Source organism: Salmo trutta, chromosome 14 (assembly GCF_901001165.1).
Source record: "Salmo trutta chromosome 14, fSalTru1.1, whole genome shotgun sequence".
Taxonomy (NCBI): Eukaryota; Metazoa; Chordata; class Actinopteri; order Salmoniformes; family Salmonidae; genus Salmo; species Salmo trutta.
This window is the reverse complement of record NC_042970.1, coordinates 48,687,401-48,700,544: the sequence shown is the minus strand read 5'-3', so window position 1 is coordinate 48,700,544 and position 13,144 is coordinate 48,687,401. Positions and strand designations below refer to the sequence as shown.

At 41.4% G+C, this 13,144-nt stretch overlaps 1 protein-coding gene and 1 long non-coding RNA gene across 3 annotated transcripts in view; one reads left to right on the top strand and one right to left on the bottom strand.

Moving 5' to 3' along the window:
• The window catches only part of LOC115208299 (uncharacterized protein KIAA1755 homolog), a 59,556-nt gene that overhangs the window by 34,431 nt on the left and 11,981 nt on the right, over positions 1 to 13,144 (bottom strand). The gene's annotated exons all lie outside the window — the stretch shown is intronic.
• LOC115208300 (uncharacterized) overlaps positions 684 to 13,144 on the top strand; it is a 29,338-nt gene continuing 16,877 nt past the window's right edge. The window contains exons 1-2 of one of the 2 annotated variants that reach the window (XR_003881138.1): positions 684 to 760; positions 1,361 to 1,533. This is a non-coding gene — a long non-coding RNA (uncharacterized LOC115208300). Of the gene's footprint in view, positions 761 to 1,168; positions 1,195 to 1,360; positions 1,534 to 13,144 lie in introns of those variants that run through there. The other variant, XR_003881139.1, reaches the window with a different exon arrangement.

The following is a 13,144-nucleotide window of genomic DNA, read 5'->3' as shown; positions in this document are numbered from 1 at the left end:
TTGTCGAAGTCAATTCAGAATGATTTGATAGCTTCCATCGCGTCATCCATTAAAAGAGAGATTAAAAAGAGGTTGAAACAGTGTCTTTTCTCACATGGCAAATGGAGAAACCACAGACATCAGCAGTCACTAGCAGTGGTCAGTTATCATCAGGTATGTGGACGATCAGGGATTTATTCAGGAGCGGTTTTTTTGGGCTACTTTCATGTGTCAAGTGGGCGAGATGTGCAGTCTGTGTTTGACTTAGTGAAATCTGAGAGGTCAGAGTTTAAGTTCATGGAGAAACTTGTTGCCCAAACCTATGATGGTGCTTCTGTAATGGCTTCTGACTTAAAATGGCCACCTTTGTGCATTGCTATACATTCTCAAAGATAAGGTTTTCTTTGTGACACTTGGCGGCTTCACCACTTTTTGGGGGGTGAAGTCGACCAAGAGGATGATGTTGCTTGAACAGGCTGGATGTGCATGCTTGACGAAAAATGCACAAACACATTGGAATTTCACTTCTAGAATTGTCAACACTGTTGCGAAAGATTGTGAGCAACTGAAGGACACAGTCACTCTATTATAGAGCACCCTACCATGCATGATGATATTGTGTCATGTGCAGATGAGTTCAAGGCAAAGCTGGAAGATATTTGTATTTTCTCACTGTTGATGAAATATTTATTCAGCGACATATATGAGAAGGCAGCAAGCATGACAGAGGTTCCAGAGATCATGCACAGAGGGAAAGCATCGGCAGGGCACTCAGGATGAGGTACACCTACAATGCACTGTATGACTCAATTCACAATAACATCAAGTCTCAGATAGCAGAGGTACAAAAGCTTGGACACCATGCAATTCCTGGAGTTGTTAGATGGTAGTACATTTTATTAATTCAAGAGAGAGTTCCCAGATGATGCTTTGACAAGCCTATCGCAGACCTTTTGACATTTTCTTCATGTCTGAAAACAGAGCTGCAAGTGTTTTACTGTGATGGGGAGAACCAAGCCCCTGGTCCTCTGCCCTCCTGGTCTACCCAAGGCCCTCTGAAGAACTGAAGCCCCTGATCCTCTGCAACTCAATGCATCTGCTATTTGTATTTGACCGCTCCACTCCCAGTGTCAATTTTCTCCTGACATGAACTAAAGCCATGTCACATGTGCCCTCTCATCCACTGGCACAATTCATGTTTCCTTTCCAAGCACTGTGAGTAGCCCAGTCAATTTTCTCTTAATACTGCATGTAGAGTCAATCACATACACAAACACAATCACATTATTACACATCAAGATAATTTTACTTCTTGCTTGGACTAACTCATTCTTAGCTATTTTGTCTAACTGTGTTGTGTCATTGTTTTTTGTCTTCCCAGTCAAATTCTGTCCGCCCTCAGTGGAAGAGTTGAGCTCTTCTCAAACGCCATCCATCCATGATGAGCCTGTCCAGCACTGAAGCCAAGCCTCTGAACACCTCAATCCTTGTCCTGCGCTGAAGTCAAGCCTCTGAACACCTCAACTCATGTCTCATACGTCATTCAATCCATGCGTAAGTAGCCCTCTCATGTTTGGAAAAATACCATAGTCGACCAGTAACTTGAAAAGATATTTTTCCACAAATATTTTTCTTAATAATAACAACAACATTTGAAGTATATACTGTATTTTCATAGACTAAAGTATCAGCTATCAAACCATGTAAAGGAACAACCTCCAAATGTTTTATTATTTTTTCATAAAACGCAACTAACTGGATTCATGTAAAATCCGTCAGACACCATAAAAGGGATTTAATTCTTTAAATCTATTGTCCAACAAGTGTAAAGGCCTTGATTGTTTGATTCTAACATGAGATTATTCAAATATGTAATAACAATATCCAAACTTTTTGGGGTTTTATTTTATAGCGCTATATTATGCTCCAGGGCTAATTCCGTTAGCATTTTGGCATGTTTTTCTAGATTCAGAACATAAAACAACATTTATAAAGCAAAGATTATCCCTTAGACCAGCACAGCAAATACGTCAATAGTTTAAGCACATATAATGTTGCAGAACAGTGATTAAAATATATATTTTTAATATTTACAAGTAAATCGATCTTATGGGGGTTAGACGGAGTTGACATGCCACTGATGGAGTTGACAACAAATACTCAAAACAGACATATTTTTGTCTCTAAAAAGAAAAGTTCAATACTAACATTTGTAAAATATAGAAAAATATTATTAATAATAATAAATATATAACTAAATAATCTTTCTATCAGATCTTTCAGCACCCTGACGGAGTTGACGTTAGACAAAAATCTGACCGAGTCGATGTTTTACAGAGCTACAAAGTATCAATTTAGTTTTTCCCTCAGTTGCTTTATGACTCTAAACCCTATTTAAAATAAACCTATTTGAACCAAAATGAAAATCCTTTCTTAATCTACCAGGGAGATGGAGTTGACAGTTTATGATCGTGACCGTGGTGATTTCAATATCTATCAAAAGTAGAGAACGTTACAGACCATGAGTGGTCTTGTTGCACAACATGTAATGAGGACATGAAGAAGGGGTCACTATGGTATAGCTGCCCCTGCTCATTCCTGATTAATTCAGGATTTTAGACAAATCTGACGGAGTTGACCATTTTTTTTTAGGAATCACAGTTTTGAGATAAATATTATTTAAAGTTAGAGTCTACCATCCTCCTCATTTTTTCAAGTCACCAGCCTCCACTGCTCTGCAGTAAACAGTACAGATGTGATTTTGGGGGCTTTGTAGCCTTCAGTTGTGTCTTCATGTTCAGCATAGACATCCACATCATACAAAAGTGATTTTAATGATGCAAAGGAGGAACAATGTCCCCAAAACCAAAAAATTCCTCTAAAATGTAAACATTTCAGTCTATATCTTCATTCTTAGTTCAAGAGGGAAATAAAAAACAGACATTTGGAAAGATCAAGGTTTCTGTTTGAGTAGTGAAATAAACTAATCAGAAAGCCTTTGCCATGCTCTGGATATGCTTAGCTCTGTCCTCTGTGAGTGTTTCATGTACTTCCAAGATACACCTCATTTGAGTTGGTATACTTCAAGCTGGGGAAGGGTGAGGTTCTGATCAGATTCAAGCGGACAAGTACGAGCGAGAGAAAGAAGAAATATACGGTCTCCATCACAAGTCGCTGTAGAAAGAAGGCTGTATAAAAGGACACCATTGCGCGCTTAAGTCATCCATGATGGTAGCGTTTACTACATATATGCTAGGCTACACATGTCTGTTTCAGATAGTCATGGCAATAGGAACTAAGAACTAGGTCACATCTGTGGTTATGCCCCAGTTTCTGCTACTTCGACCAGCTGTGGAGAATAGTACAAACAAAACATACGGAAGCAATTTGGGAAGAGGTTGAAAAGGATGTTACACGCAAAATCAAAAGTCCAACGGGTCATTCCATGAAATGAGTGCCCTTTTTGTCCCTTTGATATTTTATGTAGAAATTGTGCACCAATTTTACATTTTAAAAGCCTGTTATATTCAATGAAGTGCCCTTTAATATAGACCACATGAAGTATTCAATATATTTCTTCTATGAATAAAGACTTGCTAATATGCCAAATTTCGGCATTTTGACATGTCCATCCATGCACCCTCTGTGACTTACAGTAACATTTTAGCCCACTTCACCCAAACATTAATCCAGGTTTTCACCATTCTAAAGCCCTAGTTATAATGATGCCTTGACAAAGGCATTTGCTGAAGATCATTATTTATTTCATGTGATTTAGTGATTCATGTTCAAGTAAAAATAACCTGCCCCTCATTTTAAGGTCAAACCTACTACGTGAACTGATCTCTCATTTTAATATGGTGAAACTACTCCTTAAACAAATGTTTTACAAAATAAACATTTCATAGTCAAATCATAGTGTAAAAGCAGCTGGGCTGGTTCTACTCTTTTTGGCTGTTTTGTGGTGGACAACTGAGTGGTTCAAGTATAACACGTAAACCCTGGGTCCCCACGGATAGACAGGCTAGAAATGTTTTAAAAATCTTTTGTGAACATTTAAAAAAAATTGCATTCAATTGCCCTAACCTGTTGTACCCAATGTTTATAAAGAAAGTATATGTAAACAAACAGCATATAGCCTCAAAACATGGTTAAAACAATAATTTTGATATCATGGATGATCAGACTTTGCATCCATAGCTTTGTCTATGAATGTGAGAGTGGTAACATTTATCCAGACCCATCCCTCAGCTTTTTATCGAAACAGGGGTGGGGACACACCATTGTGTTTTTCCCTTTTTCATACTACACTGAACAAAATATAAACGCAACATGCAACAATTTCAAAGATTTTACTGAGTCACAGTTCATATAAAGAAATCCGTCAATTGGAAAAAATTCATTAGGTTCTAATCAATGGATTTCACATGACTGGGAATACATATATGCATCTGTTGGTCACAGATACCTTAAAAAAAAGGTTGGAGCGTGGATCAGAAAACCAGTCAGTATCTAGTGTGACCACCATTTGCCTCATGCAGCGCAACACATCTCCTTCGCATAGATTTGATCAGACTGTTGATTGTGGCCTGTGGAATGGTGTCCCACTCTTCTTCAATGGCTGTGCGAAGTTGCTGGATATTGGTGGGAACTGGAACACGCTGTCGTACACGTTGATCCAGAGCATCCCAAACATGCTCAATGGGTAACATGCCTGGTGAGTATGCAGACCATGGAAGAACTGGGACATTTTCAGCTTCCAGGAATTGTGTACAAATCCTTGCGGCATGGGGCCATGCATTATCATGCTGAAACATGAGGTGATGGTGGCTGATGAATGGCACGACAATGGGCCTCAGGATCTCGTCATGGTATCTCTGTGCGTTCAAATTGCCATCGATAAAATGCAATTGTGTTTCTTGTCCGTAGTTTATGCCTGCCCATACCATAACCCCACCGTCACCATGGGACGCTCCGTTCACAACGTTGACATCAGCAAACCACTCGCCCCTACGACGCCATACACGTGGTCTGCGGTTGTGAAGCCGGTTGGACTTAATGCCAAAAGCTCTGGTAGACATACCTGCAGTCAGCATGCCAATTGCACGCTCGTGAAACATGGGATCAACACTTTGGGGGGCGGCAGGTAGCCTAGTGGTTAGAGCGTTGGTCTAGTAACTGAAAGGTTGCAAGATCGAATCCCCAAGCTGACAAGGTAAAAACCTGTTGTTCTGCCCCTGAACAAGGCAGTTAACCCACTGTTCCTAGGCCGTCATTGACGGACATACGATTTTTACGCACTATGCGCTTCAGTACTCGGCGGTCCCGTTCTGTGAGCTTGTGTGGCCTACCACTGCGCATTGTGCTGCTGTTGCTCCTAGACGTTTCCACTTCACAATAACAGCACTTACAGTTGACCGGGGCAGCTCTGGTAGGGCAGACATTTGATGAACTGACTTGTTGGAAAGGTGGCATGCCACGTTGAAAGTCACTGAACTCTTCAGTAAGATCATTCTACTGCCAATGTTTGTCTATGGGGATTGCATGGCAGTGTGCTCAATTTTATACACCTGGTAGCAACAGGTGTGGCTGAAATAGCAGAATCCACCAATTTGAACGGGTGTCCACATACTTTTGTGTATAGATAGTGTAGCTCCGCAGCTGGACCTAGTTCAGACTGCCCCTAAGCCAAGTGGAGTGAGGATGAGGTGGTGTTATGAGTTATTTTGTATCCTATTACCTTTGACAAACTGCCAGCGCCACATGCTAAACAGGCCATGGCCAGGCGCAGTTCAGCATGACTTCTTCCCAGGGAAAAAACGTTGTGTTTGTTGGCAGATGGGTCAGGTATTTGCATAAAGGAACCATCTCTCTGATGGGGCTCTGATAGCAGCCTTTTTGGCCTCCGACCACACGCTAAGCATTAAATTAGACCAGCTTTGGACCAGGCTTTGAGCAGCTTTACATTTTCGTCATTTAGCAGACACTCTTATCCAGAGCGACATACTTGAGCAATTAGGGTTAAGTGCCTTGCTCAAGGGTACATTGACTGATTTTTTTTTACATAGGTGCCTCAGGGATTCAAACCAGCGACCTGTCGGTTACTGGCCTAACGCTCTTAACTGCTATGCTACCTGCACTCTAAAATCTAATATCTAATTAGTTATGATTAAATGGAATGTGATGGTATGAGCAACTCGGTAACAATAGCAAATCACCTAAAATAGGAAACCAGAATGCAAACCCTACTGCCCAAAATAACCCCATACTTTAGTGTAAGGGGAAGTGAGGATACATTTTTTGTTGCTTTGTTTCCATTAGTATTGATGCCATTGCATTGTATTTCAATGCTTTCTCTCTATCTAAAATTATTTCTGGCTTATAGCGATTTGGTCCCATTCACACCTTATATTCAAGAGCATGTTGTGTCTCAACCGATGGTGGGCACATCACAAAAACCTTCGATTATGTAAAATAGGGTCTATGCTACAACATATGCAAGTTAACACATTTTTTGATAATAAATATTCAAGGTTCAACATTGTTTTACGGGAATTGTAAAATATACGGAAAAAATATATAAAAGCAACATGCAACAGTTCATATAAGGAAATCAGTCATTAGGGCCAAATCTATGGATTTCACATGACTGGGCAGGGGTGCAGCCATGGGTGGGCCTGGGAGGGCATAGGCCCACGCACGGGGGAGCCATGCCCAGTCAATCAGAATGATTTTTCCCCACAAAAGGGCTTTATTACAGACAGAATGTCTCTTCAGTTTCATCAGCTGTCTGTGTGGGTGGTCTCAGATGATCCCGCAGATGAAGAAGCTAATTGTGCAGGTTCTGGACTGGTGTGGTTACACGTGGACTGTTGTTGTGAGGCCAGTTGGACAGACTGCCAAATTCTCTAAAACAATGTTGGAGGTGGCTTATGGTAGAGAATTAACATTAAATTCTCTGTCAACATCTCTGGTGGACATTCCTGCTGTGAGCATGCCAATTGCATGCGCTCCCTCAAAACTTGAGACATCTGTGATGTTATGTAGTGTGACAAAACTGCACATTTTAGAGTGGCCTTTTATTGTCCCCAGCACAAGGTGCACCTGTGTAATGATCATGCTGTTTAATAAGCTTCTTGATATGCCACATCTGTCAGGTGGCTGGATTGTCTTGGCCAATGGGAAATGCTCACTAACAGGGATGTAAACAAATGTGTTCACAAAATTTGAGACAAATAAGCTTTTTGTGTGCATTCGCTGTACTTGACTTGAGTGGGTTGAGTCACTGACGTGATCTTCCTGTCCGGTTTTGCAGAGCCTGGTTCCTCTTTAGGTTTCTTGGGCTCCCGAGTGGCGCAGCAGTCTAAGGCACTCGATCTCAGTGCTAGAGGCGTCGCTACAGACACTCTCGTTCGATTCCAGGCTGTGATTGGGAGTCCCATAGGGCGGCACACAATTGGCCCAGTGTCGTCCGGGTTTGGCCGGTGTAGGCCGTCATTGTAAATAAACATTTGTTCTTAACTGCCTTGACTAGTTAAATCAAGGTTAAATAAAACAATTCTTCCTAAGTTCCTGCCTTTCTAGGGAGTTTTTCCTAGCCACCGTGCTTCTATATATGCATTGCTTGCTTTTTAGGGTTTTAGGCTGTGTTTCTGTATAAGCACTTTGTGACAACTGCCGATGTAAAAAAGGCTTTATAAATACATTTGATTGATTGGTTGATTGATTGATTGATAGTGTAACTTGTACCGTATACCTCATGCATCATGTGTCAGCAAGTAGAGCTACTTTCAACCACCACACAATATAAATGGGCTCTATATAGGGCAAGATACTTGTTTTAGTGAAGACATGTATAATAAATGTGCAGTACATTTATAAATAAACAAAGCAAAAACAGAATGCATTAAGGTGTAAGAAGGCCTGTATTTCCAGCTTCCGACGTGCAACAACCCCTTTCCCTGTTTTCAGCATCTCATCCCCTCCTCCTTTCTTCAGGAGAGGGTTACTCCTGTTGGTTGGTGGGACAGTAATGTCTTTGTCTGAGACCCTCTTGTAAAACCTCGGCTCAGGGCTTTGGCAAAGGGGCACACAACCGCCTAATAAAAAAGTGCCCCAACAAGACAAGGCCCCCTGCATGTTTCCACCCATTCATCTATCTATCTATCTAGCTTGCTTTTGCGAAGTCTTGTGTGGTGCCTACAAGTGGATTTGGCAGGGCCTATATAATACTTGTTTTACCAGGCCTGTAAGACTCTCAGGCTGTGTTAGGGAAATTAAGAGGCCACATAAACAATGTATTGGGTGTCTGATGTCTTTTTTGTCCTTGTCCTCAGAATGGCCAGCATTAAAAAGAGGTCCCTGTGGGTGTGCTGGGATTCCAACTCAAAAACAAATTATTTGAATCTTGAGTTACAGATGAAAAATATCTAGGCTTTTACTGTACTGTAAACATTAGTCATGCAGAAAATATGTGAGTATTGTGCCATGGCTCTGAGGACCATAGGCTTAGAGTAATTAAATGGCACCATAAACCATGATGATTGCTTTGTATGACAATTTAATCAAATCATATTTTATTTGATACATGGTTCGTAAACAGCAGTGGTGACTAACAGTGAAATGCTTACTTACTAGCCCTTTCCAAATAATAGAAAAATAATAGCACGAGGAATAAATACACAATGGGTAACGATAACTTGACTATATACAGTTGAAGTCGTAAGTTTACATACACTTAGGTTGGAGTCATTAAAACTCATTTTTCAACCACTCCACAAATTTTGTTAACAAACTATAGTTTTGGCAAGTCGGTTAGGACAACTACTTTGTGCATGACACAAGTAATTTTTCCAACAATTGTTTACAGACAGATTATTTCACTTAGAATTCACTGTATCACAACTCCAGTGGGTCAGAAATGTACATACACTAAGTTGACTGTGCTTTTAAACAGCTTGGAAAATTCCCGAAAATGATGTCATGGCTTTGGAAGCTTCTGATAGGCTAATTGACATAATTTGAGTCAATTGTAGGTGTACCGGTGGATGAAAAAGGGGGAGGCTTGCAAGCCGAAGAACACCATCCCAACCGTGAAGCACGGGGATGGCAGTATCATGTTGTGGGAGTGCTTTGACGCAGGAGGGACTGGTGCACTTCACAAAATAGATGGCATCATCAGGCAGGAAAATTATGTGGATATATTCAAGCAACATCTCAAGACATCAGTCAGGAAGTTAAAGCTTGGTCGCAAATGGGTCTTCCAAATGGACAATGACCCCAAGCATACTTCCAAAGTTGTGGCAAAATGGCTTAAGGACAACAAAGTCAAGGTATTGGAGTGGCCATCACATAGCCCTGACCTCATCCTATAGAACATTTGTGGGCAGAACTGAAAAACCGTGTGCGAGCAAGGAGGCCTACAGTTACCTGACTCAGTTACACCAGCTGTCTGGAGGAATGGGCAAAATTCACCCAACTTATTTTGGGAAGCTTGTGGAAGGCTACCCGAAAAGTTTGACCCAAGTTAAACAATTTAAAGGCAATGCTACCAAATACTAATTGAGTGGATGTAAACTTCTGACCCACTGGGAATGTGATGAAAGAAAGGAAAGCTGAAATAAATCATTCTCTCTACTATTATTCTGACATTTCACATTCTTAAAATAAAGTGGTGATCCTAACTGACCTAAGACAGGGAATTTTTACTAGGATTAAATGTCCGGAATTGTGAAAAACTGAGTTTAAATGTATTTGGCTAAGGTTTATGTAAACTTCCGACTTCAACTGTACATGGGGTACCAGTACTGAGTTGATGTGCAGGGGTACGAGGGAATTGAGGTAGATATTTACATACAGGTAGGGATAAAGTGACTACGCAACATGATAGATAATAAACAGTAACAGCAGTAACAAAGAGTTCAATGCCGATAGTCCGGGTAGCTACTGGTTAACAACTGAACAAAAATATAAATCCAACATTCAACAATTTCAACAATTTTACTGAGTTACAGTTCAAATAAGTAATTCAGTCAATTAGGCTGTATCACATCCGGCTGTGATTGGGAGTCCCATAGGGTGGCGCACAATTGGCCCAGCCTGGGAGGCCCACCGATTTGTGAGCCAGGCCCACCTATTAGTTTTTCCCTACAGAAGGGCTTTATTACAGACAGAAATACTCCTCAGCACAGGTTCCTTAGCTTAGTGATGAGCTTGGAGTGCAATATAGTCTTGTACGGTGAGTTGTAGTCAATGAAAAGCATTCTCATGTAGGTGTTCCTTTTGTCCCAATGGGAAAGGGCAGTGTGGAGTGCAATAAAGATTGCATCATCTGTGGCTCTGTTGGGGCGGTAGGCAAATTAGAGTGGGTCCAGGGTGTCTGGGATGATGGTGTTGATGTGAGCCATCTGTGATCACACAGTCGTTCGGAACAGCTGGAGCTCTCATGCATGGTTCCGTGTTGCTAGCCTCGAAGTGAAGATAGAAGGTATGTAGCTCATCTGGTAGGCTCGCGTCACTGGACTGCTCACAGTTGGGTTTCTCATTGTAATCCGTGATAGTTTTCAATCCTACGAGCGTCAGAGCCGGTGTAGTAGGATTCGATCTTGGTCCTGTATTGATGCTTTACATGTTTAATGATTTGTCGGAGGGCGTAGCATGATTTTTTATAATCATTAGTGTCCGCTCCTTGAAAGCGGCAGCTCTTTAGCTCAGTGTGGATGTTGCCTATAATCCATGGCTTCTGGTTGGGATATATACGTATGGTCACTGTATGGTCACTGAATCCAGGAACGTATTCCAGTCTGTGCTAGCAAAACAGTCCTGTAGTTAGCATCTGCTTCATCGGACCACTTCCGTATTGAGTGCATCACTGGTACTTCCTGTTTGAGTTTTTGCTTGTAAGCAGGAATCAGGAGGGTATAGTTATTGTCAGATTTGACAAATTGAGGGTGAGGGAGAGCTTTGTATTATGTGTCTCTGTTTGTGGAATAAAGGTGATCTAGAGTTTTTTCGCCTCCAGTTGCACAGGTGACATGCTGGTAGAAATGATGTAAAATGGATTTGATTTCCTGCCGCAAGGAGTGCCACCTCTGGGTGAGCATTCCCTGTCATATTTTAGCCAAAAGCAGCAGTGGTTATGATTTAAATGCAGAATCCTGAATAGTGGAAATTGCATCCTTCCTTTCTCCTGTCCTTGAATTTAGTGTCATGCTATGGTACAGTAGGTGAAAGTAATATAAAGTTCAACCTGGCTTTCATCTATTCAATTATGTCTGTTTTGTTTGCTTGGAAGAAAGGAAGGATAAAAAAAACTTTCCAAGTGAGCTCCTTACATCTCAACACCATTACCAATGCCCGACATAGATGCACACCTGTGGAACTGGGTCAAATGGGACACAGGGTTGCCAGGAAGTGGGGCAGGATTTGCACTGGGCTCACCACAGGTTTGGCATGCAAACACTCAACCCTCACCCTCAAATCTGGCAATCTGGCCCAAAGAAAAAGCCCCTAGTGTGAGAGCAACAGTTGGCAGCTTTTAAGATGTTTAACTTTTTTATATGGCACTTTTCTTACAGCTGAACTCTGATGACCCACTTAGCATGACAAAACAATAACATTTCCTCATCTTCCGAGTATTCCCAGAGCTTGCTTTTCGGGAAAAACATCAGGAAAAGTACTTGTTTGTTTTTGGGGAGTTGTAGTATTGGGCTCCCTGAGTACCGTTCACCAGGTTAAGTAGGCCAATGCAGTGGACGCAGCGTCAATAGGGGTGGTCTTAGGCCGAAAGGCATCCCATTTACCCTAGGCACTCCAGATATCACGGTGAATGATTTGCCGTGTGTAAATGCTGTTGTGAAGACTCTGGGGTGTAGTGTGTGTGTGTGTTTATGTGAGCGAATGTCTAAGTACTTTGTGACATCTGCTGATGTAAAAAGGGCTTTATAAATACATTTTATTTGATTTGAATGGCACTGACAGTTGCTGTGTTTTTTGTCACTCTCTGCTCATGCCAAGTTCTCTCTGAGGCCAAAAAGTTCCTAGAGCAAAAGTTCCTAACAGTGGGCGAGCTGTGGAGTTGCTCCAACAGCTGGAGTATCACAAGACATGGAGCACAAGATACATAGGGATCCATAACACCATGCTAACTTATGACTGATGTAGTGGAGCAGGTTCAGAGTTTCAAGTTCCTTGGTGTCCACATCACCAACAAACTATCATGGTCCAAACACACCAAGACAGTCGTGAAGAGGATACGACAACACCTTTTCCCCCTCTGGAGACTGAAAATATTTGGCATGGGTCCTCAGATCCCCAAGATATAAGACTGCTGAACATGATTACCTGAACTATTTGCATTGACCCCCCCCCTTTTTTTAAATGCCGCTACTCCCTATTTATTAACTACGCACAGTCACTTTACTCCTACCTACATGTACAAATTACCTCGACTAACCTGTACCGCCGCACATTGACTCTGTACTGGTACCCTGTGTATATCTTTGCAAGGTAAAGCCCTACCTTCTCTTAGCTCATTGGTCACTATAGCAACACCCACCTGTAGCATGCACCCCAGCAGGTATATTTCACTGGTCATCCCCAAAGCCAACACTTACTTTGGCCGCCTTTCCTTCCAGTTCTCTGCTGCCAATGACTGGAACGAATTGCAAAAATCACTGAAGCTGGAGTCTTACATGTATATCTCCCTCTCTAACTTTAAGCATCAGCTGCCAGAGCAGCTTACCGATCACTGTACCTGTACACAGCCAATCTGTAAATAGCACACCCAACTACCTCATCCCCATATTGTTATTTATCCTCTTGCCCTTTTGCACCCCAGTATCTCTACTGCACATCATCTGCACATCTATCACTCCAGTGTTAATGCTAAATTGTAATTATTTTGCCTCTATGGCATATTTATTGCCTTACCTCCCTACTCTTCTACATTTGCACACACTGTACATATTTTTATACTGTGTTATTGGCTGTACGTTTGTTTATGTGTAACTCTGTGTTTTTGTTTTTGCCGCACTGCTTTGCTTTATCTTGGCCAGGTCGCAGGTTAAATAAAGGAGAAATATAAAAATAAAAAAAGTGTATATATATATATATATATATATATATATATATATATATATATAGCCTCCTTATTGTTATTTTATTG